The 27,771-nt window shown below is 38.2% G+C and overlaps 1 protein-coding gene and 1 long non-coding RNA gene across 3 annotated transcripts in view; one reads left to right on the top strand and one right to left on the bottom strand.

Annotated features, from left to right (window-relative positions):
* Positions 1 to 6,159, bottom strand: part of ypel1 (yippee-like 1) — a 29,774-nt gene extending 23,615 nt beyond the window's left edge. The window contains exon 1 of the mRNA XM_039771561.1: positions 5,850 to 6,159. The gene's annotated coding sequence lies outside the window, so the exon portion shown is untranslated. The remainder of the gene's footprint in view (positions 1 to 5,849) is intronic.
* Positions 6,160 to 6,380: 221 nt separating this feature from the next.
* LOC120541204 lies at positions 6,381 to 26,809 on the top strand. Of its 2 annotated transcripts, XR_005635967.1 has the most exons (6): positions 6,381 to 6,531; positions 20,894 to 21,066; positions 21,174 to 21,204; positions 22,165 to 22,231; positions 22,345 to 22,487; positions 24,301 to 26,809. It is a non-coding gene; the product is annotated as an uncharacterized LOC120541204 (long non-coding RNA). The 2 variants fall into 2 exon arrangements; XR_005635968.1 differs by lacking the exon at positions 21,174 to 21,204.
* The last annotated feature ends 962 nt before the right edge of the window (positions 26,810 to 27,771 follow it).

Below are 27,771 nucleotides of genomic sequence, written 5' to 3'. Positions count from 1 at the left end.
ACAATTCTGAACACCTGGATTAGGAACTCCCCACGCATACCACCACCTCTGCTCACAATAAAATATTCTTAGAGTAGGAGATGCTTTTGAGCCCTGGGATGTACTTAGCTGCTCTAATGTCCACGATTACTAGAGCCATTTCATCTCTGGGTTGTGTGGTGCCCACACCCACTTGCAGCACTTCAGAAGCAGCCTCACCATTGTATTATGCAGCCAAGTGTAATATCCCTTGATTTATATTAATCACTATTTACAATATAGCACTGGTATATTATTTACTTTTTCTACACACGGCACAAACTATTAGAATGTTGTACCAACATAACTGCAAGCCATTTTTAAAGGTTTCATCCTGTATGTCACCATCACCAATCCGATATTTATAATTTTTCTTTCACTATTATTTTATAAATTAACTCCATCAAGGCATTTGCTCTAGGAAGGAAATGAAGTGAAACATTAAATTCCAAGGGCACATGGCCAGCTAAATCAAAACACTACTTTTTAGAACTTGAGATTTCTTTTATTTTCCCATAGTGTCACTGCAGATAGATGCTGCAATATAAACCTCTACACACTTGACATATTTACAATGAGCATCATACACATAAGAAGGGTGAAGAGGACTTGTGGTAAAGTGAGATGGGTACAATGGCAGCTTTGAAATTATGTTCAGTGTAGCATGGTTTCATATAAGAATTCAGTATTTGTGTTCTTAAGACAGCAGCTTTTTCCAGAGACCACCAATCACTTTGCCTTTCACTTTACCTCAGCAGCCAAAAGTGTTATGCTCTCACGCTAGCATCCAACTTAATAAAAGGATGTGTCTATGTCATTCCAAAAGATGGCACAGCTTAAACATTTTTAACCCTTAACTACTTGCGCTGTTCAGTTATTGTTGTCCAATGTCCTTTTACTTGAACCTGTCAGCAGCTTCCGCCATCTATCCTCTGCTAGATTCACTTAAAGTACTGGGTCTCAATGGTTTACCTCCAGTGTGCCCCCAGCTGGTTTTATGAGATGATGCACAGTCGCAGGTTCCATATGGTTCATTTTCTACACGGTGCAGGCTACTTATTTATGTATGACAACGATGAGATGTTCTTCTTGCAATGACTTTGTCTACAAAGAACATTCAACAGCTGAAGTGAAATGTGATCCATGTGCAAATCCTGCAGTGGATGAAAGTGTGACTGGTGATGAATGAGCACTGGAGAAGTAGTTCAGGTTTATTTCCAGATAATCCTAGACTGTGTCATAATTTTCAGTAATACAGTATTAAATTACATTAAAACATGTACAATGTAAAAATTATTGCAATTTTTTATATTGCAACCTCACAGAATGCATATAGACATTTTAACACTGGTGCGAGTAGTTAATAATAAAATGCACTGCATTTGTCATTCCAGCAGATGGGGATTCACAGACATTAACATTTCATTATAAATCTCATGCCAAATGCCATATTACAGAGACAAATGCATTGCATAGTGCACTGCAAAAAGTTAACGCTGAGGTCAACATTGATTACTTATATTTCAACTCATCTTAGATGGGTGGCTCAGCAAGTCTCATATAACTCACCAATTTCTATTTTACTGTCAACAGTGTAAAACAGCACCCTTCTCTGCCGTGCAAAGTGTATGCACAAACTTATAGTGAAAAGGAGTCAGAAGGAAGAAGTGGTACTAGCTCTATGTTAAATCTTGGATCACAATGTTCTCAGGTCCCTGGTTGGCAATGCACATTTCACTCTGTTTCAAATCACCAAACATTCCCTCTCTTACAATAATGGTGTGCAGATTAAGTATTTGAATGCTAGACAGATTAAAGACAAATTAAAGTCCAATTGACTAGGAAGAATATAAAGCAGTATGTATGGCATAAAAAGGGTACAGCATACCCATATGAAAACACATTTCCTATGATGAAATATGGTGAAGAAAGGATCATGATTTGGGGGCTGCTTTGTTGCCTTGGGGCTTAGACAGCTTGTCCTCATCAAGGGGAAAATAAGTTGTGAAGTTTGTCAAGGTATGCCACAGAATAATATTATGATGGCTGTCCACCAGATGAAGCTCCATATAGGGTGGAAGATGCAGCAACACAATAACCCTAAATATCAAAGTAAGTCTAAAACACAATGGGTTAAAAAAAAAAAAAGGCCTCTTGGGAGTGGCTTTTTCAGAGCCAACTTAGACTGTAACCCAATGGAGATGCTGCAAAATGACCCTGAGAACCATCCATGCCAGACATCCTAAGAATATGGCTGAGCAGAAAGAGTTCTGTAAAGAAAAACGGTCCAAAATTCCTTCCGCACATTGTGTAGGTCTAATATAGAGCTACCAGAAGCACTTCTTTGAGGGTACTACAACCAATGAAAGGTTCAGCCAGTTATTAAATCCAAGGATTCACTTACTTTGACCACAGCACATTGTGAATGTTTGATGGGTGTTTTCAATAAAGGCATGAAATATTATAAATGTTTACGTATTATCAGCTTAATTACAATGTATTTCTTTATACTGGTGACACAGATGAAGATCAGATCACATTTTACGACCAGTTAACAAGACAACCAGGTTATTCCAAAGGGTTCAAATACATTTTCTTGCCACTGTATTTTTATTTGCAAGAGGAAACATGTAGAACAAAATGATATTTAGATAGCTTTATGCCCAATATTATACATCAGGCTGGAAATTCATTTAATTAAATACATGCTCAAGAGATTAAAGAAATATTGAGAATGAGATACACAGTCAGGTCATAGTGGGTCAGTTATTACTATTGACACATTCATTTTTTACCTTATTCTGTGATTTCTGCATTAACTGGATGTGGAGACACAACTAAGCACTCAAATCAGTCCTGAAGTGTGTTTTCATGTATAAAACATTTTAAATCAAATTGTAACTCTCTGTACCACTTTTTCCCCTTTCCCCATGCAGCTGAAGGCACATTTACCAAACTTATAGCTTAACTGACCAAGTTAAGTGGACCTCAATAGATGGTGTGTTATAGAAAATGGAACTTTGGAGACATTTTTTTCTACCATCAATTTTTAATTGTGTTTTTATGAAGGCATCTTTAAATACATATTAAGCCGACTCATACTCAAACAAGTTACAGTCTCAGAATCTTAACTAATTGAGACAATTTATGCAGATTGTCACTCAAAATAAGAAAGTACACAATATGTAATTTATGAAGAAACTCTACAGAAATAAAAATATCTTGTATAAAAACCAACAGTGAAGTAAAATAAAGTTGTTTATGCCATGTTCACACATTTTAAAACAAACAGTTGATTTAGCAGAAGATCCCCATGGGTGGTAAGTGAAAAACATTGGGACAACCCCCATGGCTAACCCATCTCAAGGACAAATAAAGTACACAATAGGACACAAGACATTAGGGCTGAGGGCAAACTCTCCACGATTACTTGAGCAGCACAGTTCAGCAGTCCAGAAAGCACTGCAATCCCATCATCTGATACCATATGGTATTTGTTTTAAATGACTCATCCAAAATGACATGTGTCTTCTGTTAATGACAGTTAACTGAAGTTTTCTTTAACCACAACTGTGAAATGTTTATACTATAAACAGGAGCACAGACCACTACACTGTTCCAATGCTGCAAAATCCAAAACAGAATTCTTATATTTCTGGTAAAGTGATTTATTTATCTTGCAAAAATATGTGCAGAAATGTGTCTGTTCTGAAGGGAAAGTATGAAATGTCCTCAGCTAATGTCATAATGTGCAGAAAAGTATGAAAGGGGCCTTAATGATTTAGGCACTCTGCCAATGTCACTGCACACTTAATGGCAACCCTTCTCATGAAAGTTGGTCATGCAGATAGATAGCGCGTGGAAATCTGCCTCAGGTCCTCAAAGTGAACAACCTTAATGCAGAGCACTGTAAATATGCCATCATCCAATCACTGTAAAAGAAGATTCCCTCTTCTCAAGTAGCTTATCAGGCTTTGGATTGCAGGGCTGTGACATCACTGTGATTCTGTGATGGGCTCACACTGAGCCTTATATGATATAAGCACATTAAGAGCTGTAAATATTGCTTACTAACTGATGTAAATAGCCATAAACTGCCAAACTACTTAAACTAGTGGACTTCACTGTGGTAATGTTTAAATGATAGTTTGCTCATAACCACTGGTACAATACTGATGGAGGTCAGAAACCCTGGTTACTACCCATAACAACCTGAACTACTAAAACATACTCAACGGCAGTGCTTACACCAAGGTTTACTACATCCTGTTACCATTAATTATGACCCTGTGTTAGTATATACAGTAGTGGGTTGGATGACTGACAAATAATAATGAAATGAAAAATGTATTTAAAGAGATGTACTACTTTATTGTTAGTGCTTACTAGGAAATATGCAGCGTAAAATAATGACAGCTGGTATTATTCTTGCATCTTTCAAGCACTTTGACAATTTTAGCAGATTTTCGTGATAACAATCACTATGAAAAGTACTATATATAATGCTAAATTTTCCATGCTTATACTTTATGAAACTTTGTGACAGTGGACATTATGAAAGGCACTACAAAAATGAAAAGAATAGTTAATATTAATGACAAAGGCAAAAATAATGCAAAGAAACATTTCATACCTTGTTTTGGGGCATCCAGATAGTGCATTTTTATGAATGACTTTATACAAAGCTTGGCTGTGACATTTTCTTAATTGACTTATCACAGAAATTAAAGGATATTTTTTTATAGTCAATGTCACCCCTGGCTCAGAGTAACCCTGAGCAAGTCATTTAATCTGTACCAGCTCCAATTGTAAACAAAATATGTAAAGAAATGCTTGTAAAGCTCCATGACATATTCGTTTGAAAAAGTAGATATAAAAGATATTAAAGGTCGTTTTTTGGCACTACTCATAATTCTTTAAATATATTGAGGAATGATTCTACAGAAAAATATTACCTTCCCGTTATATTACTGTCATTTGCCATTATGTTTACCATCATTTACTTAAAAAAACAAAAACATATGCATACCAAAAACATTACCTTGCCAGTTTTTAACATCAAATTTTATCTTGCAACACCGTTTACCCCCCTCCCAGACACACACTTAAACAGCAAAAATCAAAGAATGCTGCAGTGTGTATATGTGTAAATGTGTCAAGCGTGTTCTTTTTGCTGTGAATGTGCAGCCTTACGGCTTAATGACCAACTCCCTAGCCAACAGACCTGCCTGCATTGCAGCCCAAATATATGACCTAGAAAGAAGCAAAGTATTAGTCCTGCCCAACACTAAATCTGGAAAGCGCTGACAGATCTAATGTGCGTTACTTAGCCATCAGTGCTAGCGAGGATGCTTGACTTGCCTAATGGACGAGGACAGTTTTGGTAATGTCAGGCTAACAGTGTAACTTTTTTTAACAGCGTCGGAAACTATAGATACATTCCAATATCCGCTACATTGCGATGTCTGGATGATTTTCACTAGTCCACTCCTCACAAAGTAAGATAGCCCAGGCCTAGCTAACGCTTTAAATAAAAGAGACGAGCGCTCGGATCTGCTCAAATGTGACGACACTGCTTCCCAGCCTCAGTCTTGGAAAAAAAACCTTGATGTTTGATGTATGTGGCAGGTCACAGTTCGATTAGAATACTGATGACCTCCTTTTCACAAGTGTCTTTCAGTCGTAAAGTTGTAGATGAGCCGATCACTATCAAGGTTCTAGGGGTCTGAAAAAGTGAACCCGGGTGTGCTCGTCTGCATGATGACGTCAGATATAATAATAAAAAAATGACACGTAAGCTATTTCCATAAATCGTTCCAATGTTTACTTACGCTCCAGTCACGTCCCTTTATAAAGAATGAATCTCCAATTCCAAGGTTCCACTTTTCAGTCAGAGTTGCTGACACACCCCGATGAAAGACCCCCTTACAGTTTTTGATTTGAATTCATCGTGTCTAACATCTCGAGTTCACTCCAACCAAGGTCAATAATCTAAGTTTTATGCACAATATTTCACCCTTCTTTCTCAGTGTGGGAAACAATTTTTTACTAAAACAGTGACCTCCGCGCCTTATAATGTTTAGCTTCCTCCTGGTAACACACCACCAGACATCCAACCTCCACGGCGGTCGAAGTCTTTTGTTTTGTTTCGTTATGCGTTCGAACTGTAACAGCGCGTGGCGACCCGCCCATTCTCCGGCTAGTGACCAATCAATATTAAATTAATCCAGAAGAAAACAATCTATTGGCTGTTTCGTTTTCTCAGCTGACAAATCTTAGCCAATAGCGTGCATCCTAGTTTCTACAGGCAAAAGAAGTTTCAGCGTTCGGCGCGCGCTTTTCTTAGAAAGAGCAAACACTTGCATTCGCGGCGCTGGCGTGCGGGAGGCGAGCTTTTCACTGGGCACGTGGTAAAGGTAAACAACAGGCGCGCCGCCGCAGTCCTAGGCATGACGTCATGTAGCAAGGCTGTTTGGACGGTGCGACTCAAATGAAAATGAACGGATCTGTAAGGTAATGCGCTACACGGCTATAAAATAAGAAAATGGTTGTTGGGTATTGTGGACAACATCGACCTATATTCCATTATAGCTTATATTACTGCACGTTGTTTGAGTGTGGTCATGTACGTTAGTGTGCTCTCTGAGGGATTTACGCAGTGCACACGGTTGGTGTTTACTTCATTGCCCACTCCCAGACTCAGAATATGACTAAACTGAAATTAACTATTGAATAGATAACCGTTGCCATGTAACTGATTCCCAAGAGAGTTGACTCACTCACAATTTTGCCTAAGAACACAGCCATGAATAAAGAATGGTACCAAAACATCCTCCGAGAGCAACTTCTCCCAACCATCTAAGAACAGTTTGGTGACCAACATTGCCTTTTCCAGTATGATGGAGCACCGTACCATAAGGCAAAAGTGACAACTAAGTGGCTTGGGGAAAAAAAAAACATCGAAATTTTAGGTCCATGGCCAGTAAACTCCATAGATCTTAATCCCATTGAGAATTTGTGATTAATCCTCAGGAGGCGGATGGGCAAACAAAAACCCAACTTAATGAAGTTGTCAATAAAAGCGTTTGAAACTTTGAAATGCTTATAATAATACTTCAGTATTCAGTAACATCTGACAAAAAGATCTAAAAACACTGAAACGGCAAACTTTGTGAAAATCAATGCTTGTGTCATTCTCAAAACTTTTGGCCACGACTATCATATAGCACCTTTTACATCTATCAATCAATTTAAAGAAGTCTAGTTAAAACCTCTGCTCTCAGTGCATGCTTGTTGTGATTTTGAGTTATGCTTCCTCTGGAATTCAGTTTTGTTCCAACTTGGTTTTCAAGGCATTTGATATTTGTTACTGTTACCACAGTGTCATCACATTTGTGCCATCTTGGAATTTTGCTGGTATACAATGCTGCCATTTTTATTTGTTTGGCAAGGCTGCTGCTATGTTGTTTATAACACTGATGCCTGTTGCTACCATGTGATTGCTGACATCGTGACACACTGCAATATCACATTGTCCCTTTAACTGGATGGCAGGATGAATATCTGTGTCTTGGATTCTTTTCAACAACTTATTTTTTATAGTAGCTACTTTTAAGAAAATGTCTAGTGTTAGGACCTGTCCAAGTGTGCCAGATCTTAACATTTTTTAAATACCAGATGCTTATATTTTTATATTTTTTTCAAGGTTATCAAGGCTATTTGGTCACTCCTCAAAAGAAAGACAACTGTGGCAAAAAGAGGGCATATTGTTTGGTTGGAGAGTGGCATAACCAAAAGAGTTTGCTTTTAATTGTGTCCCGGTGACACCTGCATGTTTGTCAGTGCTGGGCAATGGGTAGAGATTCCTATAAAATATTGTGAGACATATTCTCCATTGCCCACTGTATTTAGGGATATCTATGTATGAATATGACCGGGTTCTAAGTAGAATATTGCGGGGTGACTGACAATTAGGCTTTCACTTGAGGCTCTGTCTATAGGATGCCTATGAGTGTGTGTATCGGTATGTGTGATAATCTTAAATTGTAAGAATAGACCAATATTCTAACAGACTTGGCAAGTCCCACAGAATCCCCAATAATACTGGACCCTTTTTGGCTGTTTCTTCTAACTTTATTGGCATTTGAACCCTGCTCCTATTTATACTTCTACATAGCGTTTACACATATTCAATTCTGTCTCTGTGCACTTTTGTGCTAATCATAACAAAAGTTTAGGTCATTTCTAAAGCTGGAAAACACACATGTAGAGGTTTTTGAGCTGCATTTTCTGTCAAATGGATTCAAGAGCACATATGAAAGAAAAACAACATGTGCAATCATCCTCAATTTGCTTCTTACTGTAGTGAATAACCTAATAATCTCTTAGTCTCATCTTTCGTTTTCTCAGATCACCAGCTTTGAGACCCATTTTCTCACTTTTTCCTCATCATGTCCCTCTCCTGGCACTGTTTCCTCTCTCCTCTTCACACATCTGACTTTTTATATAGTATCAGCACTATCATAGGAAGTGAGCACTTCCCTGGCAAAGAAGTAGAGCAGAGAAGTTTGGATTTGAGACTTTGCCATGTTTTATTTAAATAGAGTTTAATCAGTGTTAAGTTTGAGTGTCTTAAATATGTGCTTCTAACAGGAATAGGTGTTATAAAAAAAGGTTTGTTGAATACATCTGGTCTGAGCGGTTTACCAATAAGCTAAAACATGTCTGGAGTTTTAACATTTCAGTTTACTTGAATCACTAACCAGGACTCACTTGTAATTATATGACTATTTATGCTTTTCAGGTATAATCACTTGTTATGCTTCCAAACACAGATCAGCATGAGTCCTGGCTAACACGACACTTTTCTAAGGGAATAAAGTAAATAATGCATTTGGACCCCAACTTCTTCATGAACTAAAGATGGTGCCTTGGCATGTTACAATGCAAATTATTTACAGAAAGCGTGCCTAAAGTAGAATTTCAAACAGAAAGTTATTAACATACATGCACAGACAGAATCTGCTATATAATGAAATGCTAAGGTCTTTGTGTTTTGCCAGTTCCTTTGACTGGTCACTTTGGCTTTTTGTGTTTGGTGACACAATAGAAAGAGGAAGTGTGAGTGGGAGACACAAGAGGAGCAGTAAAGGTGTAGGAGGCACGCTAAGAGTTATCTTCAAAGACAGGAAACGTAAAAGCAGACTGGAGACAAGCAAGTTGGACATAAATGGCCTCGTCAGAGAAGCAGGCCTTACAGGAATGACCTTGATAGAGTGACCACCAGGCAAGAGAGGTTCTGACACTAAAGGACAGATAGGAGAGATAAGGTACACATAGGGAAAGAGCTATCAAATATTTCAAAATGTATTTTATTACCTTTCTTCAACAGGTAAGGTGGCTAGTAATAATAAAACTTTGAGAACCCTAAAACAAATTCAGACTCCTTCAGTACATGATTTGATTTTGTTATGCTCTGTGCTCCCCCACACTATGCGACTCTTCAATTCCACCCGGGGTGGGGGGTGAAACGTTAACATTATTCGAAGTTATTGTCTGTTTTTACCTGCACTTTTATTACTCTTTAATTTAATATTGTTTTTTGTATCAGTATGCTGCTGCTGGATTATGTGAATTTCCCCATGGGATTAATAAAGTATCTATCTATCTATCTATCTATCTATCTATCTATCTATCTATCTATCTATCTATCTATCTATCTAGTTTTTGCATTCTTTATATCCCATAACATATAATGACATAACATTCCCAAACCAGCTTAGTTCAGTTTGTGGTCAGATGGTATTACTAGACAAACAGTAATATTTATTTGTCAATCCCTGAATGCACAGACCAGTGGTTCTCATTTCCAGTCGTAGGGGATCTTTGTAGTTACAAGTTTCCAATCAGGTCCACTATCAGCAAATCATTATTCTTTTAATTAATCTAATTGTTTAATTAGCTGGGCTTTTTTTTTTCTTCTCTTATTTTGCTCTTTATAAAGAGAAGTAGTGTGAGAATTCTGTCAGTAAGAACATTAGAAATATTTGTACTATTGCCAAAGTTTTTTGTGTTTACCTCTCTTTGGTTGTTTTAATATTAATTAATCTTTATCCCGTGGAGTTTCCTTCCTTAACTCTATCCTAATTACGACAATTAATGCAGAGTGGAGTGAACACCAGGGTGAGCATCACGACACGTTGACGCATGACGTCATCTACCAATCCCTATTGAAGATGCTGACATGCTATTCCTGGCTTCCAAATTTTTCGATATGTGATAAAAGTTACAGTGTGTTAGCCAGTGAATCAAATCATTTCAGGTAGTTAGGACTTGATGTCTGTTATTTTGACTTTGATTTTTAGTGAATATTTTAGGCTTGGTTACTTTGTTTTACTGAAGTTTCTGGTGGTTCATTTCCTGGTCCCTTTACCATTCCTGCCTTTAGGCCTGCCTGATTTTCCATTTCTTGGTGATGTAAGGATATTAATATTTATGAAGATTACGTAGAGAAATTAGGAGTGCACCAAATAAATTTAGTGAGAGTTCAAATAACTTCCTTAGGGTGCTATTTCAGGGAGCATGGGGAAAAGGTGAGAAATTCCAAATGCCTCAGAGTAAGCTCTTCTCTTTGTACAGGGGATGTATCCCAGGAAGTTCATGCCCAAGAAGTTGCCTCGTCCAAGATGGTCACTTCAGCAGTGTGGACTGCTACTTCTTATCAGGTCTACAATATAAAGCATCCCCAGTTTAACTCACAGCACAGACAAAAGGAAGAAGCAGAAGATCATGCTGAGCCCTGTCTGGGTGGTGTTACGTCTCTTAATGTTTTAGAGGATCCCTATCATGGTTAGCCTTGGAGAAGGAGAAAATACTGTGAAATTGATTATTTTGTGCAAAAGATTGTGTCCAAACTGAATGCTCCTAAGGAAAAAAAAATGCATGTGTAGTAGTTTGGAATAGTGGATTGATCTGACAGGAGCCACATTACAGACAATACAATATATTATTTTACTATATTATTCTACTTAGTGCCCAATTTTATGTCCCCTTTTTGTATTATTGCTACTTATAACACCCTAGCATCCCTCTTATTTCTATGGTGTTGTTAAGTTTCTTTTACCCATACTGCCCCCATGCAGATTTTTTTCCAGCAGTCTGCCTAAAGTCATCCACCATGCGTCACCTTAAACAATTGTGACATAGCAGTAAGTCATACACAGACTTACAGTATATACTGTACACATGTAGGGAGACAAACTGCCTCACATTTGCTCTTCACTTCCAAGATCTCAGAGTTTAACGTGCACAGTTGCCACCTCTGCCTTTATGGAAGGTGAATCATTTTTTTCCCTCCGTATCACAGGACTTTTTTATGCTTCCTTCTGTGGAGATGACTCGGTCTCCACTGCTGTGAGCCGCCCAAACAAAAGTCTTCTCAGGGTATCAGATTACTTGACTTCTACATTATCGGACATCTCTCACAGGGCTCATTTTACTTCATGTGGATAGATAGCCAGGCCTTATTATTTTTTTTTACTTTGTTCTGCTAATTGAAACTATTCATAAGAAAACAAATGAAGTGTTTACAAATGAAAAGAAATCACTGAGGCCAACTCCTTTTTTGGGATAGCCAAGTTATCGCTGCTTAAGCCAACGCCTGAATCTTTACTTTTACAACATGACTGTGCAGTTTGCTTCAGGTTCTTTGTACCCTTTGTATGAAAACATACCTCCTGGTTTTCATCCTAAATTTTAAATATTGGGATATAACACATTTGAAGGTAGAAGTAAGCATAGGTGGTGCACATTCTTTAGGGAGCTAGTGAGTGGGGCAGGGTCACCTTCGTTGTAGTTGACTCTGTGGAAAACTGATGGATATAGTAGACCCTAAAAATGGAGGAAATGATTTGTTGTCAAACTTAATTTTTGTGCTCCTGGCACTGGACACTCTCCTGCTCACATTTTACTAGTCCTCCACTGTTTTCGTCTCTTGTACCAGGCTTTGCAGATTTTTGCATACTGTTCCTTAGCAGTCACCATTTACATGAAGTTCTTTTTTTGATTGTTCCCTCTTTAAAGAAGTGCTTATTCTATTGGTTTCACTGCAATCATTTAGTCTACCCAAATTTCTGATTTCTAATTCTTTCTTGATCCAGTTGTGTTTAGCCCTTTGCTCTGAGTACCTGCCTAGCTTTGTATTTTAACCTCTCCTTTTCCTGACTATATTGTCAGTTTCCTGCTCTGAAGTCTTCTGTATGCATCTAAATCCTACCCAGCACTATACATGGCTATTGTTTTCTACAGGGAGCAAGTTAATTCTGGTTGTAACTTTTTTCCTATAGCTGAGACCGTACACTTCACAGTTACACAGACAGAGAAAACATGCATCTATATTTGCCATGTATTATTTCAAACTGTGACACTCCACCTGAACCCTCTCTCACATATTTATATCTACTCATGGTTCTCTACTCCAGCACATTTTCAATAACTGCTTAACAGCCAAATATAGGTTTTATATCCAGCAGGTATCATTAGCTCTATGTATGGACCTGATCCAGTTCTGGGAAATACTGCCACAGAGTACAAAATAACTGCAACAACCACAACAGCCAGTAATGACACAAATAATAATTTTATACAAAGCTTGCATTAAGGAAGCATGACTTACTGAATAAATGAGGATGTGTTCATCAGTGTGTCCTGTGATGGGTATTATTTGTTCCTGCCTTGTGCTCAGATTTGCCACAAAAGGTTCTGGCCCTCACAACCCTAAAATGGGTTAAATTGGTTTGATAATGGTCTAATCGCTTTATGATAAGCAAACATTATGTTCCTGTCTCACTCATGCCTCTTTGCACCTTCTGTGTATGTTGATGGCACAAATTAAAGAGGACTTCACTTTTCTTGGTTGGAATGCCACTGAGGTCTGTGTACATTCTTTATCGTGATGTACTGTCTTCAGTAATTTAGTTATCCACAACCCCAGTCAGTCTTAAACAGTGTGTATCAATTGTGTTTGAGCAACTAAAATAGGATGATGAGTAGGACACCCAAAGTAGCATTTATCAATTCCACAGCGACAGCAGAACAGACAGCCTTTGGTTTATTTCCATTCTGAACCTTTACTTTGTTTGATGATTTCCATTAGTAAAATCCTTTCAGTTATAATATTGACTTAATAGAATGTGAAATCATTTAGTGAAATAAGTTAACTCGAAGTACAGTACACAGTTTTTCACATGCTGGTCTAGTCCTTCCTTGTCTGTCAGGAGTATACACATTGACTTTGTCAGTGTGGGTTTTAATCTGCTTGCTGTGGATTACCTCCCAAACTACTTGAAAACAATCCAGAGTGAATGAGAGTGGGTGCCTGCGTGACGCTACTCAGTAACTGACTGCTTGCTTTGTCCGTTTTTCCTTTCTGCCATCTGACCTATGTTACCGGGATACATTCTGGTTCTTTACAGGTCTAAAACAGATTTTAAACCGACAAATGAATCTCTTTAGAAAATTAATGGCGGGTATATTTGAATGTACAATAACATATTGTAACAACTCACCAGAACGATGCTGCAGCCCTGAAATGAAGCTAACTAGTAATACAATTCCTGGTGTATTGAAACACAGCTCATCTACCATTCTGCGTTTAGCCTCTTAAGTAGCTTTCATGGTTGCTGTGATCCAGGTCTGTAGAGGTGCTCTTTGTTCCTTTACAGAGGTATTTTCCTTATCTACGTCTTTCATTAGTTAGGACACTTTTAAAACCATATACACATTGTTTTGTGAAAGGGCTGCTTTATGCCATTAAAAATCAATTGGACAGGAGCACTTTTTATGGACTCCATAGGCCTCCATTGATGGATGGCTGGTTTTATTTAGCTGTATTGCTGCCAGAGGCTAGCAACTACTTCTTTTAACTCTCCTCCATACACACTTTAAAATTTACAGCAAAGTGAAGCAGATTTTTTTTTTTTTAAGGTAAACACTTCTTTCCAGATTTCTTAGCTGAGGTACACGGGCTGCAATCTGTGTTGGTTTTAATCATTGTTCACGTGGAGCACTCACTGTACTTAACATTCATCCTTTACGCTTAATCCAGGTCAGGATCCCAAAGGCCAGAACCCTCCCAGCACCATCATGTGCAAGGACATAACCAGCTGTAAGTGGAACACACCCACACAGGGCCAATTTAGAATCACCAGTAAACCTCAGAAACATTCCTACTGGAATACCAGGAGAAGAACCCACACAGACATGGGCAGAGAGTACGGAATACACAGATAGCAACTGGATACAGGATTCAAATGCAAGGTGATGGATGTGTGAGGTGGAAACTTTAACCATTGTGCCACCCTTCAATGTTTTGCCATTCCCTTTATTATCCCAGAGGGAAATTTGTTTGCAGCAGAAAAGTTCAAAAATATAATGCATTGTTACACTGATCCTGAAAAATAAGCAAAGACTCAACAACTGACAACCAGTGTCATCGTATATATCCATCCACACACTCAGTACAATGAAGAATAATTAATGTCAACAGTACACAAAACAATGATTCCAAATTTAGCATTTAGCAGCATCCCTACAAGTAACAGAATTCAAAATACGCATAGCTCTAGGAATAAAAGAGTTCTTAAACATGTTGCTGTTTACCCTCGGAAATCTAAATGTGCAATTTGATGGCAAAAACTGAAATTTTCTTGTCATGAAGTGTGCATTACGACATTTCAGGCTTCATTACTGTTAATGCTACTTGTCTGATGCCTTATGTCTTTTAGAAACCAAGTTGCAGGTGCAGTGTGCTTGCTGGTGCTTTTGCTTTTGTTTTCTCACTTCGAGTGCCAGTGAACACAGGGAACCAACAGCTCCCTCCTGTACCTCTGGGCCCTTCTGGCAAGCTGCAGGCTGTTTTAGCTTTTTGGTTTGTAGGGGCATTTAATTTCACTTTGTGAGGCATCTGTCCACCTTCTCAAGTATGAGGTGTCTCTGAACAGTGGCAGTGTAGTTCAATGAACTGTCCTAGCAACTTTTTGGGGGCTTCATTTATTTTCCTCAGTAGTTGCTAACTGACTCTAACTGATAGTTTTTGAGTTGTGCCTTTTTCAATTCTCCCTGTATTTGATTTTGTTTCTTCCACACAGCAACCACAACAAATCAATAACCAGCACACCTTGCTTGACTGGGCAGCAGATCTGTCATCATCCTTACAGTCTTTTCTGCTCAACTGGGCAAGTCCCATCTTATCTGCTGCTGCCTTGTCTATTTGACTGGCACTTCAACTTTTGCTGTTTGCTTACTTAGTCTTGTGGCTCCAGCTGACATAATGCTTTCTAGCAGTTAGGTTGTACAGTTCTGCCTAAATAGTCAGTTACACCTCTGCTGAATCTCAACTGGATTAGTGCCGGTCACTTGTTCCTTTGTTTCTGTTGTAAAGCTCTTTGAGATGTTGTGGTGTATGTCAAGAAGTACAAAACTAATTTAGAAAATACTTAATTTTCGTCCTTTGCTAATCACAGGCACATACAAAAATATATGTATATACAGTATATATGTATATCACCTTAACCCAGCTCAGGATCCCAAGGGCCCGAGTCCACCCAAGATCATGCTGACCTTAGTGTGTTTATACTGCCAATTCCTAGATGATACGGTCATCAATTGTTTCAATAAATGAGTGAGTTTCATAGGTGCGCAGTTGTTGGTGAAGTTGCAAGCCCAATTAATGATGGTTGTAGGAGGGTCTTATGCTCTTTTTTAAAATTAATCATTTACACTTTTAATCTATAACTTATTATATATTAAGAATGAATACATTTTTGAAGTCTGTATTTGGCTGTTCAAATTTATTTCAGTAGTTATTATCTTTGCATTAATAACAGAAGTTGTTCAACATAGCGGCAAACTATGGCATCTGTGCGTTGTACTGCTATTTCTTGGACCCAGCATCCTGATTTGAATCCCACACCTTGCTGTTGTCTGTGTGGAGTCTGCCCCTTTTCCCCACATCTGTGTGGGCTTTCCTCGCACATCCCATAAATGTGCTGGTTGTGTTTTTTGGCAACTCTGAAATAACCCTGTATGATTTAGTGTGTGCATGATTTGGCCTATCCACGGGTCTTTGATGTCTTGAAGGCAGTGCAACTGAAAGAGGCTCTGTTATATTGTATATTTTATTAATAGTTTTACATTTATTAAAGTGCCTAAATTTGTAATTTACTGTTAAGGTATATTAAAAACATAACACAAAAAAATCGAGCAGTCAATTTTACTTCTGTTTAACATTTTATGCATTCAGCTGGAAGGAAAGCCATGTAAAAAAGTGGAAACAGCATTAAAAGACACAGTGAAGATATTAAATACAAAAAATAAATGTCCTCAATTTTTCCAAAATGCTATGTCAGCTTATTACTTGGTTATTCTTCTCCTGTGCTACTGTCCATTTGGATCATCAGATGTCCTGCAGTGGACCCTGAAGCTCAGTAATCAATCACCAGACTTGCCTAAATGTAAGTCTTTGTGTATGCTGGCATTTCCACCACAGAGGTGACTATCACCGTTTCTTTAGATTTGTGTTTCTTTGTGGAACACCTTGGTGTTGGATGTCCCTGTTAAAGGGAAGTAAACGTAAAGAGCTTTGCCTTTGAAAGCACGCAGCAGAGAGATGCTATGCTTGGTAGGCAAGGAATTCAGCCACAGGCTTAATCGAGGTAACGTCTGTGCACTGAGGCCTTTTTTGGTGCTTCTCTTTGCCCAGGCTTCTGTCACACTGAAATCCTTTTCCAGCGTGAGAATGACAAGACCCCACCACACTGGTCAAAAATGCTGCCAAAGTATATTAACAATGGATATAAGTAGGTCTTGCTGTTTCTGGTCTAGATACGGTATTGTGTATACACAGCACTGGACCGCATATATAACTTACATTATTTGATCAGTCTTTCAGTTAAGTGTCAGTCTTTTATGGCAGTTTACTTTCTTAATTCACTAAAGATGATTACAATTCTCAGTCAGGTGGGGGCTACAGGCTATGCAGGCTGGATGGTGAGGTGGCATATAGTTAAAAATACTTTCTGGCTAAAAATAAAGACTCCCACCTGCAACATCCTCGCTTGCTTGTGCTCACTTTCTCTTTGTCAGCTGCTCACACCTGCAAATGTGCGGGCAAACAATAGTGCTTGAAGTGCGGTGCAGTAGTGTAAATATTTGCCTTTTCCCAGAATATTAGGGGCTTACTGTTATTCTTCATTATAAAAAAAATGTATTAGTCCAGAGATAATTTTGCTACGCTGAACTGTGTACATTTCTGCTGAAGTTTACACATGCAATCAGATCCGCTGGCTTTCTGTTTTGTATGAAGGAAAGCACATGCTCATTTGACCATTTTGTGGCACTTCCTGGACCAGCCCCGGCATTTTCTTCCTTTGTCAAGTTATTTATGGATCCTAGAGACTGGGAAATTTCTGTTGGTATTCCTGGATATTTATTTAGGTACTTGGGCATACTGACTTAGACAATTTTGAGCAATTATGTGGTATTTTATGGGTGCTTACTTGGATAATTTTGAACAACAGCTTGGCACTTATATGGGCAAGCTTAGATACCTAAGAACATTTTTTGGGCATTCTAGAATAATTCTGGATGTTTACATATGCATTCTTGAGAATTTATGGACACTAGATGAATCTCAAATAATTACACAGGAACTCTTGGGAATTCATGTACACTTGCTTTAGTTATTTATGTTCACAGAGTTTGATATTTTATGTCACTTATTTTGTGATTGTGGAGTACCTATTTGACCAAATACAGTCATTAAGTGTGCCTGAGTGTTTCCGGTGTGCCTGTCTTGCTCCTACTCTGTTCAATGCTTGTATGGACTGGGTGTTGGGCAAAGTCATGGGGTCCAGCGGCTGTGGGGCATCTGTTGGTAAAGAAAGATTCATGGATCTTCACTTTGCTGACGATTCTGTGATCTTCACGGAGTCAATGGAGGCTCTCATCGGGGTGCTCGAGAGACTGAGTGAGGAGTCTGAGTGCCTGTGCTTGTGATTGTCCTGGATAAAAACCAAAACCCAGGCCTTAAATGACCTCTTGGGCACAGCCATCAGCAGTGTGTCTGTTTGTGGAAGAGTGTGTTAACCTTGTTGAGAAGTTTACTTACCTTGGTAGTGACATTCATGTCTCTGGTGACTCTTCCTATGAAGTCAGTAGATGGATTGGGAGAGCATGGGGGGTCATGAGGTCGCTGGAAAGGGGTGTGTGGCGCTCCTGATATTTATGCAAAAAGATGAAGGTTCTAGTCTTTAGAGTCCTGGTGCTTCCTGTCTATGGTTGTGAGACATGGACGCTACCCAGTGACCTAAGATGAATAACGGACTCCTTTGGTATTGTGTCTCTCCGGAAAGTCCTTGGGTACCATTGGTTTGACTTTGTGTTGCTCATGGAGTCCGATTGAGGCACATTACCTGCATTGTGAAGGAGCGTCAGTTACAGCACTACAGCCATGTGGCACGTTTCCCTGAGGGTAATCCAGCTTGTAAGATCCTCATTGTTGGGGACCCAAGTGGCTGGACCAGGCCAAGGGGTTGCCCACGTAACACCTGACTGCGGCAGATAGAGGGTCATTTCCAGAGGGTGGGACTGGACCGCGTGTCTGCCTGGGGGGGTTGCCAACCGGGATCCCGAGTTGTTTTGTTGTGTTATGGGTGCGGCAATGCACTGTACCAGTGCATGCTCCCCAACTTAACTTGACTGTCTGATACTTTGGACTCTTAGTGAAGAAATTCCTAGGTACTTAATTGACATTAGTTAATCGTGCCTAAACAGCATCCAGTTGGATTTTTTTTTTGAAATTTTATTGCAATCAGCCAATAAAGATGAATGGAGAAGAAAAAGAAATACAGAAATAATTGCTTCCTCTGCGCTTTAAGAGCTTATTTTAAAATATTACTGATTAGATCCTGCCATGTTTTGAAAAAAATCCGTACAGATCCTCTAACTGAGTATTTGATTATTTCCAATTTCAAATAATATAACACATCGGTTTCCCACTGACTTAAAAGAGGAGAGTTAGGATTCTTCCAGTTTAGCAAAGCAAGTCTGCGTGCCAACAGTGTAGTGAATGCAATCACAGTTTGTTTGTCCTTCTCCACTTTAAACCCATCTGGAAGAACCCCAAACACAGCTGTTAATGGGTTAGGCGGGATTGTGACACCAAGGCTGTCTGAAAGGTAATTAAAAATTTTGGTCCAGAATGATGTTAATTTGGTGCAGGCCCAGAACATGTGACCCAGTGAGGGTGGGACTTGATTGCAGTGTTCGCAGGTTGGATCATGACCTGGAAACATTTTGGAGAGTTTTAGACGAGACAGATGTGCTCGATCTATAACTTGGAGTTGAATAATTGTATGCTTTGTGCATTTGGCGCTCGAGTGAATTCTCTGCATTGCTATTCTCCACTCCTTTTCTGATATATTAATTAAGAGATCTTTTTCCCAGTGTCCTCTTGGATCTTTGAAAGGGAGGGACTGTAAAATGATTTTATATATTGTAGATATGGAGTCTAATTCCTTGAGATTGAGCAATATTTTTTCCTGCGTGGATGAGGGTGCAAGATGAGGAAAATCTGTAAGGTTCTGTTTAACAAAGTTCCTGATTTGAAAATAGTGAAAGAAATGTGTAGCTGGAATGTTAAATTTGGAATGTAATTGTTCATAGGATGCAAAAACGTTGTCTATGTAAAGATCTCTAAGCAAGTTAATCCCAATTTTTTTCCAGATATTAAAAACTGCATATGTTTGCAAAGGTTGAAAGATGTGGTTCTCTTGCAGAGGTACCACAGATAAAAGCTTCTCCATCATAAAATGATTTCTACATTGGTTCCATATTCTAAGTGAGTGAAGCACAATTGGGTTATTAGTATATTGGTGATAACTTACATTTATTTGGGGCACAGAGCAGGGAATATAAAGAAGTACTGCAGGAATTTACTTCTATTGCAGACCAAGCCTGTGTATGTTCTTATATTTGTGTCCAGGTTTTTATAGCTTGTATGTTTGCTGCCCAGTAATAAAACTGGAAGTTAGGCAGAGCCATGACGCCTTCTGCCTTTTGTCTTTGTAGGGTCGCTCTTTGGATACGTGGATGTTTTGAGTTCAAAATAAATGAAGTTATTGTTGAATCTAATTGCTTAAAAAATGATTTATTGATGTATATTGGGATGTTTTGAAATAAAAATAGGAGCTTAGGAAGATTATTCATCTTAACAGTGTTAATTCTTCCAGCTAGAGTGAGATGAAGGGTTGACCATCTATGGAAGTCTTGCTTTATTTTTTCCATACAGATGGCCACATTTTGTTGCTAAAGAGCTTTATGTTTGCTTGTGATGTTTACCCCTAGGTATTTAAACTGTTCTGCAATGATAAAAGGTAGGGTGTCTAATCTAATATTATATGCTTGAGAATTCACTGGAAAGAGTACACTTTTATTCAGATTAATTCTGAGAGCAGCGATCTTTTGAAATTCTGTGATTGCTGTCAATACTGCAGGCACAGAATATTGTGGGCCTGATATATACAGTACCATATCATCCAGTTGGATTTAAAGAATTCAAAAATGGGTTGACGATTTGGATGGTGGGCATTTACTGATATTTGTTTGGAGATTCTTGGATAATTACTTCAGGGATCTTGGATCTTTTTTGACCAGTAGGAGTTCTTGGTCACCTTTCTGGGAACTAAAGGAAACTTCTTTTTTACATTCCTGCATATTACTGGATATTGACTCAGGGCACATTTATGGACATTTTTTGATATTTATTTGTTTTGGGGATTTATAGACACGTCACTTTTTTTATTGGTTTATTTTATAGGAAGAACAAGGAAGCTTAATTTCAGTCAGTCAATACAGCACATTGAGCAACTGGTGAGACTAACAGACACGAATGGATGCTAAACCAGAAAGAAGGAAAAGGCCAGCGACACTTGAGTCTCTGGGGGCCAATCCATAGGTGTGGGCTGAGACATGGCTCCTGAGGCAACATAGGTAAGAAGAAGGGTCTTACAGCCTATGTTATGAAATTAAAGCTATCTTGTGTCCTGCTGTCACTGGATTAATTTGAATACACTGAATCACTAACATTTATTTTACAGAGCATTTTTCACCAAAGTATACCATTCCAAGGTAAGCCTTATAAATAAAGGGTTATACTACATTTGTTTACATATTGTATTTATTCATTATTTGGGGAACTAGTAGGTTATGTGTTTCTGGGTAGTGAACTAAAGTGGCACCCTTACGGATTATGGGCCACCTTAACTACTGGACCATGCTACCCCTGTATTTGGGTAATTTTTTGATGACATGCCATTGATTATCTATCAATGACATGTAGGCACAACTGGAGGATTTTTTATTAAAAAAAATCAGAAATGTGTGATACACAAAAAGTCATTCAGGAGATAACCATAGAGTTAGTAACTGGGGAGCGTAAGTCTCTGCTTAATTCAGTGTCCAGAGAATATCCACATTTAAAAGACAAGTAATACATGCTTTAAAATAGAGAGGTACAGTGGGACAAAGGTTAGTGCTAATGCATCAAAACACCACCATATGGGTTTGAATGCTCTGGAGTTTACATGTTCTCCTAGGTTCTGTGTGGGTATTTTGTTGGGTGCATTGATTCCCTACCTATTCCAAAAATGTGAGTGTCAGGCAGACTGACCGCAGTAAACTGGCCTGGTATGAGTGAGTGTGTGAGTGCCAGAGAGTGTGCTCAGCAGTTAACAATAAGACCATTCTTCTTACTTCGGGACAGCATGGTTATAAATTAGACAATGATAGAACAGAAAACAGATTAATGTACACTGTAAACTGCAAACCTTAAAACAGTACTACTGAACAAAAGTGTAGGCTAATAACATGTCATCTCCACAAACGGCCAGCAGTCTTGCTAGCATCAGTCTGGTATAAACCATTAGTGCTCCGCTTTAATAACTACCTTTTCAGAACTCACCTTTGCTGTTTTTAGAAATGTCTCCCAAAATGTACTGCTTTTATAGGGCATCCTACTGTACCTATCAAGTTTAAAGTGCAGTTGTAGCCTTTCCACTTTTACCTCTTAGTTTGTTTGTTTTTTTTTAGTTTTTTTTATGGTGACTGGACATTTGCCAACTCTGCCCATTGTTTCAGTATTTTCAGATCATCTGTGGTGAGTTTGAATTATTCTTTTATAATTAATTATAATTATAATGTTAAGTACTGATAGCACCATACATGAAAAGCAGTGTATAAAATTATGATTTGCCTATTATTAACATACAGAAAAATCTGAACATCACATTTCTGAAGTAACAGAAGCAGGAAAGGACTGAAGATTTTAGATCTGTTTAGACAGAAGCCTAACAAAATCCCTGTAAATGGAATGATTTGTTCTTGCTGACATTTCTGAACCATCAATAAAGGAGGTAAGGTTGCTTCTCACAATTTGTAATGTTTCACTGCCTCCTAATGGTTACTGAGGGAGTTGCTTACTAATTCAATTAGAAGCACCTACACTTTGAGTCCCTATGATCCTCAGTTAGATTAAGTGTTTCCTTGTGAGGATTTTGCACATTTGTCCCCATGTCTGTATGGATTTTATACTCCCTTCTCGATGATGTGCTTATCAGCTTCATTGTCAACGAGGCACTATGATGGGCAGGTTCCTGGTGCTGATGCTGCTGGGATAAGTGCAGGCCCATGTGACTCTAAAATTGGATCAAGTGTCTTTAGAAAATGGATTCATGTACTTTAGGCTGTCTTTAGAAAGGTTTATGATCATTTGGAAGCAATGCTGAGGACATATAATGATCAATCATTCCTTTGTCAAGGCACACCCATTGTACAGGCTGCAGTGCCTTTGAAGTAGGAGAGATTGAAAGACCTTGTTCCAATTCTAGAGTGAGCATCTAAAGAAAGTATACTTAATGTGCATTTACTTATAATTTTTAAATTAATCTGTCAAACATAACAGGAACCATTAAACAAATTAAAACCAGAACAATGTAAATTTGTTAGTGTATCAAGAACAAAATGCTTGTCACTTTAAATATTCTTGCCCAATTTCATTATCCAAGTTGTCTTATTTTTGGCCACGGTCTAGAACTTCCCTAGAGGTACTTGGTGTCTTTATGCCTCTAAGCTCTTGCCAGTTCTTAAGGACCCAGTCTCTTATTTTTTTTTTTTTATTATTTATTTATTAATTTTATTACAATCAATACATAGCAATCAAGTTTTTACAAAAAAAAGAATTATGCTAAGAACAGATCGATCCCCACCCTTGAGAGAGAGAGCAAGCCAAACGGTGTAAAATTTAAGGCTTTTAAAAATACCTAAATCAACAAATTCTCTGTGCTTTATAAAATCATTTCAAAATATTACTGATTAGACCCAGTCTCTTAAAGGGACAACCATATGCTGGACCCTAGAAACTGGATGAAAGTGTAGTGTTTTTCTGGCCGGTGCTTTCTAACCTCACTTTTAAGAGATGACATCATATGTTATGATAGAGGGATTAGATACCCTGACCCCTGTTAAACTGCCTCATCCTGTTTTCACATAAGTCATCCCACCTTTCTTCTGCATCACTTTTGCTGGTCCTAATGAACTATCAAGTACTATCTGACTGGATTAGGTGATTTTAGAAAATGGATGGATTGTGATAACGTTTTAATTGTTTTTTTATATAATTTTGAACACAGGAATTTTAACATTAATTCTAACATAACACTTCTTAGTTTGTCAATGTAAAACCACACTTTATTGGCTTGCTCTGTAAATTAAGCGTTAGATATAATGACACCTGTCTGGGTCCTTTAGGAAAATACTTTTAATTGTATATAATGCTCTGAACAGTCTAGCACTTTCTTATACTTTGGAATGTTTGCTCCCCACATTCCAATTTGTAATCTCAGATCCTCTATCATTAGCTTCCTCAGAATTCTGAGAGTTTAGCATAAAAGAACTGGTGAGGCGGCCTTCTGTTTCTATGCAGCAAAAATCTGGAATACCATTAGAGATGCATCAGGCCCGTACGGCTGAACACTTCAAAAAACTACTGAAACCCCACCTCTTTAATCTGGTTTTTCTTAATCGATTGAGTAATTACTAGCATCATTAGGTTTCCTTCTTACTGAGGGGAGAAGGAAATTAGTTCTCTTCACGAAAAGGTTTTCAATGTGCTGTTTTACAGACTGGTCACTAAGCTCTACTTTTGTGTCTTTTCTTTTTTTTCCCCAGTTCCCCCAGTGGTGTTTTGCGGCAGTACCACTGGCCTAAATATGCTGCAGCCACCAAAGATGCTGGAAAGATGAAGAGAGCAACACAACATGATCCTGTTAATGGCGATGCATTGATGGACTGTATAATGGCTAAGGGTCTTCTGGCCTTGGAACCTCATAGGCTTATTTTCTCCAACATTCCACCACCTGGCATTTTTATTTTCTAGCCCTCTCCAGCTATCTGGCCAGAGTTAAGCTGGACATTATGATTCTTTAGTTTTTACTTTCTTTTGTAACTGTTTAGCTATAATTATAATAAGCCACTCTGAGTCATTCTCATGTATAAAAATGTGCTATTGAAATAAAAAAGATGAATAGATTGGAAAGCAGAGTGCATCAATTCAGACAAAACACTCCCAGTATATTTGTAACTATACCTCTAACTCTGATGTAAGCAAAACATGTTGTATATATCCAGGTAAAGTAGTAATACTCACGGATCTTGGCACCTGAGAATGTTAACATGTTGCACGTTTTTTAGCACACTCAAGAATTTCACTGTGTTCTGTGGATGTGACAATAATATAAATCTACAACTTGTGTACCTTATACTGTAGGTTCCATTACTGGTAATCATTTGTAGGTTCTACATGCTTGTTTTTGCCTACTTAAGTGTATCAGTCCTTTATGTTTAATTTTTCTTTGATATATAATCAAAATATATATTTTACAAGAAAATCCACAAGATAATCCAATCATTTTTTTGTTTTTAGAAAACTTCATATTTTTCCAGTTACCCTTCTATTACTGCTAATTACTGCTCAACTTGCATCACATTCTTCAGTTGCAATCTGGGATCTCAGCTGCAGCAAGGTCTGAAGAACTGGAGTTGTACTCCTGTGCTTCTTTTGGACACCCTACCCAAGTTTTCTTGTTTCTCTGTGAAGTGAATCTGAAGAAAGTCCATATCTAGCTGAAGTACCCATGGTCTCTTGTTTCCATTTGCAGCATATTTTTCTGACAGTATAGTGATGAATTCCAAAATGTTCTGTTCTGCCTTTAGAACTCTCTACAGATGTGTTGGCAATTATGGCACTGTTCAAAGTGCTTTATACTCACCTACTCGGGTCCAACCAAACAAGGTGACTTACCTTCATGAAACAGAGGGCCTCACAAGCTTTGTCAAGATTGTGGCCTCTCTGACTAGTTTGACTTTGACCTGGTGTTCAGTCATTTTGCAGACAGGCTATTTTGTGTTTATTTATCTATTTCTCTGTACAACTTAAGAATATGTGGATATAATCTTCACACTATTTCTCATTTATGTGTGCATACACACACACACACACACAAAATAGTTGCTTCCATAAACACCCATCCAGTTGACATGAAGATCAACATGCAAAATAGGTAATAAGTGTGTAAGAAATGATTGCAGAACCAACGACAAAATATGATTTGTCTACAATGTCTATAAATACAAGTGTCTGTACATTAAGAAAGAGTTATAGAATGATGCACCAAAGCCACATCTAACCTAACACTAGGTAAGTGCTTCACTGGCAAGGGTATGGAATAACTGTTGCTGGCAACTTGGAATGTCCATCGCAAGTGACTACGAAAGGAGTGGTCCCATAGGTTTTCCTGAGATGCTGGCTGACATCAGCACTGTCTTAATGTAAGATGGATTCAGAGAGGCCTGCCATGAATAGTCCTAAAATATGTGACAGAATTTCTTCTTTTTATTGTCATTTATCAAACTATCCTTAAAAGGGAGAAGAGGCAACAAACTACCAAATGTGAAAACAACTGCACACACACCACACCTTGGTTGGGTGATATAACATGATATTACATTACATTATTACACCTATTAATTTGAATTTTGGGTAAGAACTGGAATCTATTTCAGCATAACTGATTACAAGGCAGAAACCAACAGTGGTGTATCTGCTAGTCCATGGCAGGACCCATTCACTTGCACACCCAAACTTACTGGACACACCTTTAGAATCACCGCTTAATTTAACTTGTGTGTTTTGAGAAAAAGAGAGAAAGAGAGGGAGGTTAGGAGCACACCCTGATACAGCACATTGCCGCACTCACCACACGACAAACCAACTCAGGATCCCAGATTAGGGGGTGTTTTGAGAACACGGGATAAAAATTCCACACAGACAGAAGAAGAATGAGCAAACTCTATTGATATGCACACATGGGATTTGATTTCAGCAGACTGGATCTATGAGGTAGCAGCTCTAATAATTGATGTCAAATTCAGGAATTTTGTCTGTATTACATCAATGTCTTCACTATCACCATTTGCTAATTTGCTGGTCATTAGCTTCAAAGGAGTAGAATTTATAACTGAGAACGGCTAACTGTAATCCAGGGGTCCTTTAGAACAGTCTGTGACAGATGTCATCATTAACATTTAGTCATTAGCTCATGATCTGAGACATTACCCAACAAACTAAGACAGGTACCACATCTCTTTTTATACTATAAAATAGTGAGAAGTCAAACAAAATTACACCTTTTATTGGCTAACTAAAAAGATTAAAATATTCATGCTTTTGAGGCAACTCGGGCCCTTTCTGCAAATAAAAGGTGTCATTTTGTTTGACTTCTCACTACATCCATAATGGCTAACACGGTACAACACCCTAGTACTATATACTACAAAAACATGCTTATCATAGGCATCACTGTGTCTGTTGTTCTAGCCATAACATTCCTGCAACAATATTCATCAGCATCACCCCACAGTCACTGCCATACTTGCATCCTGTGTAGCAACATATTAAGATAACCTCCTGGCTAAATCAAACACCAGTGATTTCATCTCCATCCAGGTCACTTATTTGTTTGTATAACTACCAAACATGTTAGGAAGGCATTCTTAATGTGCTACAGTGGCAGTGCTAGTCAGCAGACACCCATATGCAGGGTCTTGGAATGGTGCTCAAAATAGAAAGGATCTATATAAATTACAAATCATTCTCAAGTCGTTTAATGAGATTAATATCCTGTCGGTTTTTAATAATGTGTATACATTCCTGTAATTTATTTAACATGTAAAATGGCATCTTACTGCAGAGCAAGTCCTGTTTATAGTGGACAGTTTTTGCTTATAAAATATAGTTCATTGATAGTTTCTTTTCTGCCTTACGTTTTAGTCAGCTTTAAAGGGAAACAATTAAGGAAGAAAAACCTTCAAACAGTTTTTCAAGACTAAGTCTGGGAGACTCTTTGTTTACTCATTCTTTATTTAGTAGGTTGATGTGGTTAATATTGTCCTGTGTACAGAGTACAGTGAAATTTTTACTTGCGCCTGCTAAACGTTTGCAATCACTGGTAGAACAATCTTACCTCAGAACTTCTGTCTTCCTTATCTTGAAACTTCTACTTTCCTTACCTGAAATAACTACTTTAATATCACACATTTCACAGCAAGCATTATCATAATGTACTTTACACAGTACAGAAG

The sequence above is a fragment of the Polypterus senegalus genome, chromosome 12, assembly GCF_016835505.1.
Source record: "Polypterus senegalus isolate Bchr_013 chromosome 12, ASM1683550v1, whole genome shotgun sequence".
Classification (NCBI taxonomy): Eukaryota; Metazoa; Chordata; class Cladistia; order Polypteriformes; family Polypteridae; genus Polypterus; species Polypterus senegalus.
This window is presented reverse-complemented; position numbering and strand designations above follow the sequence as displayed.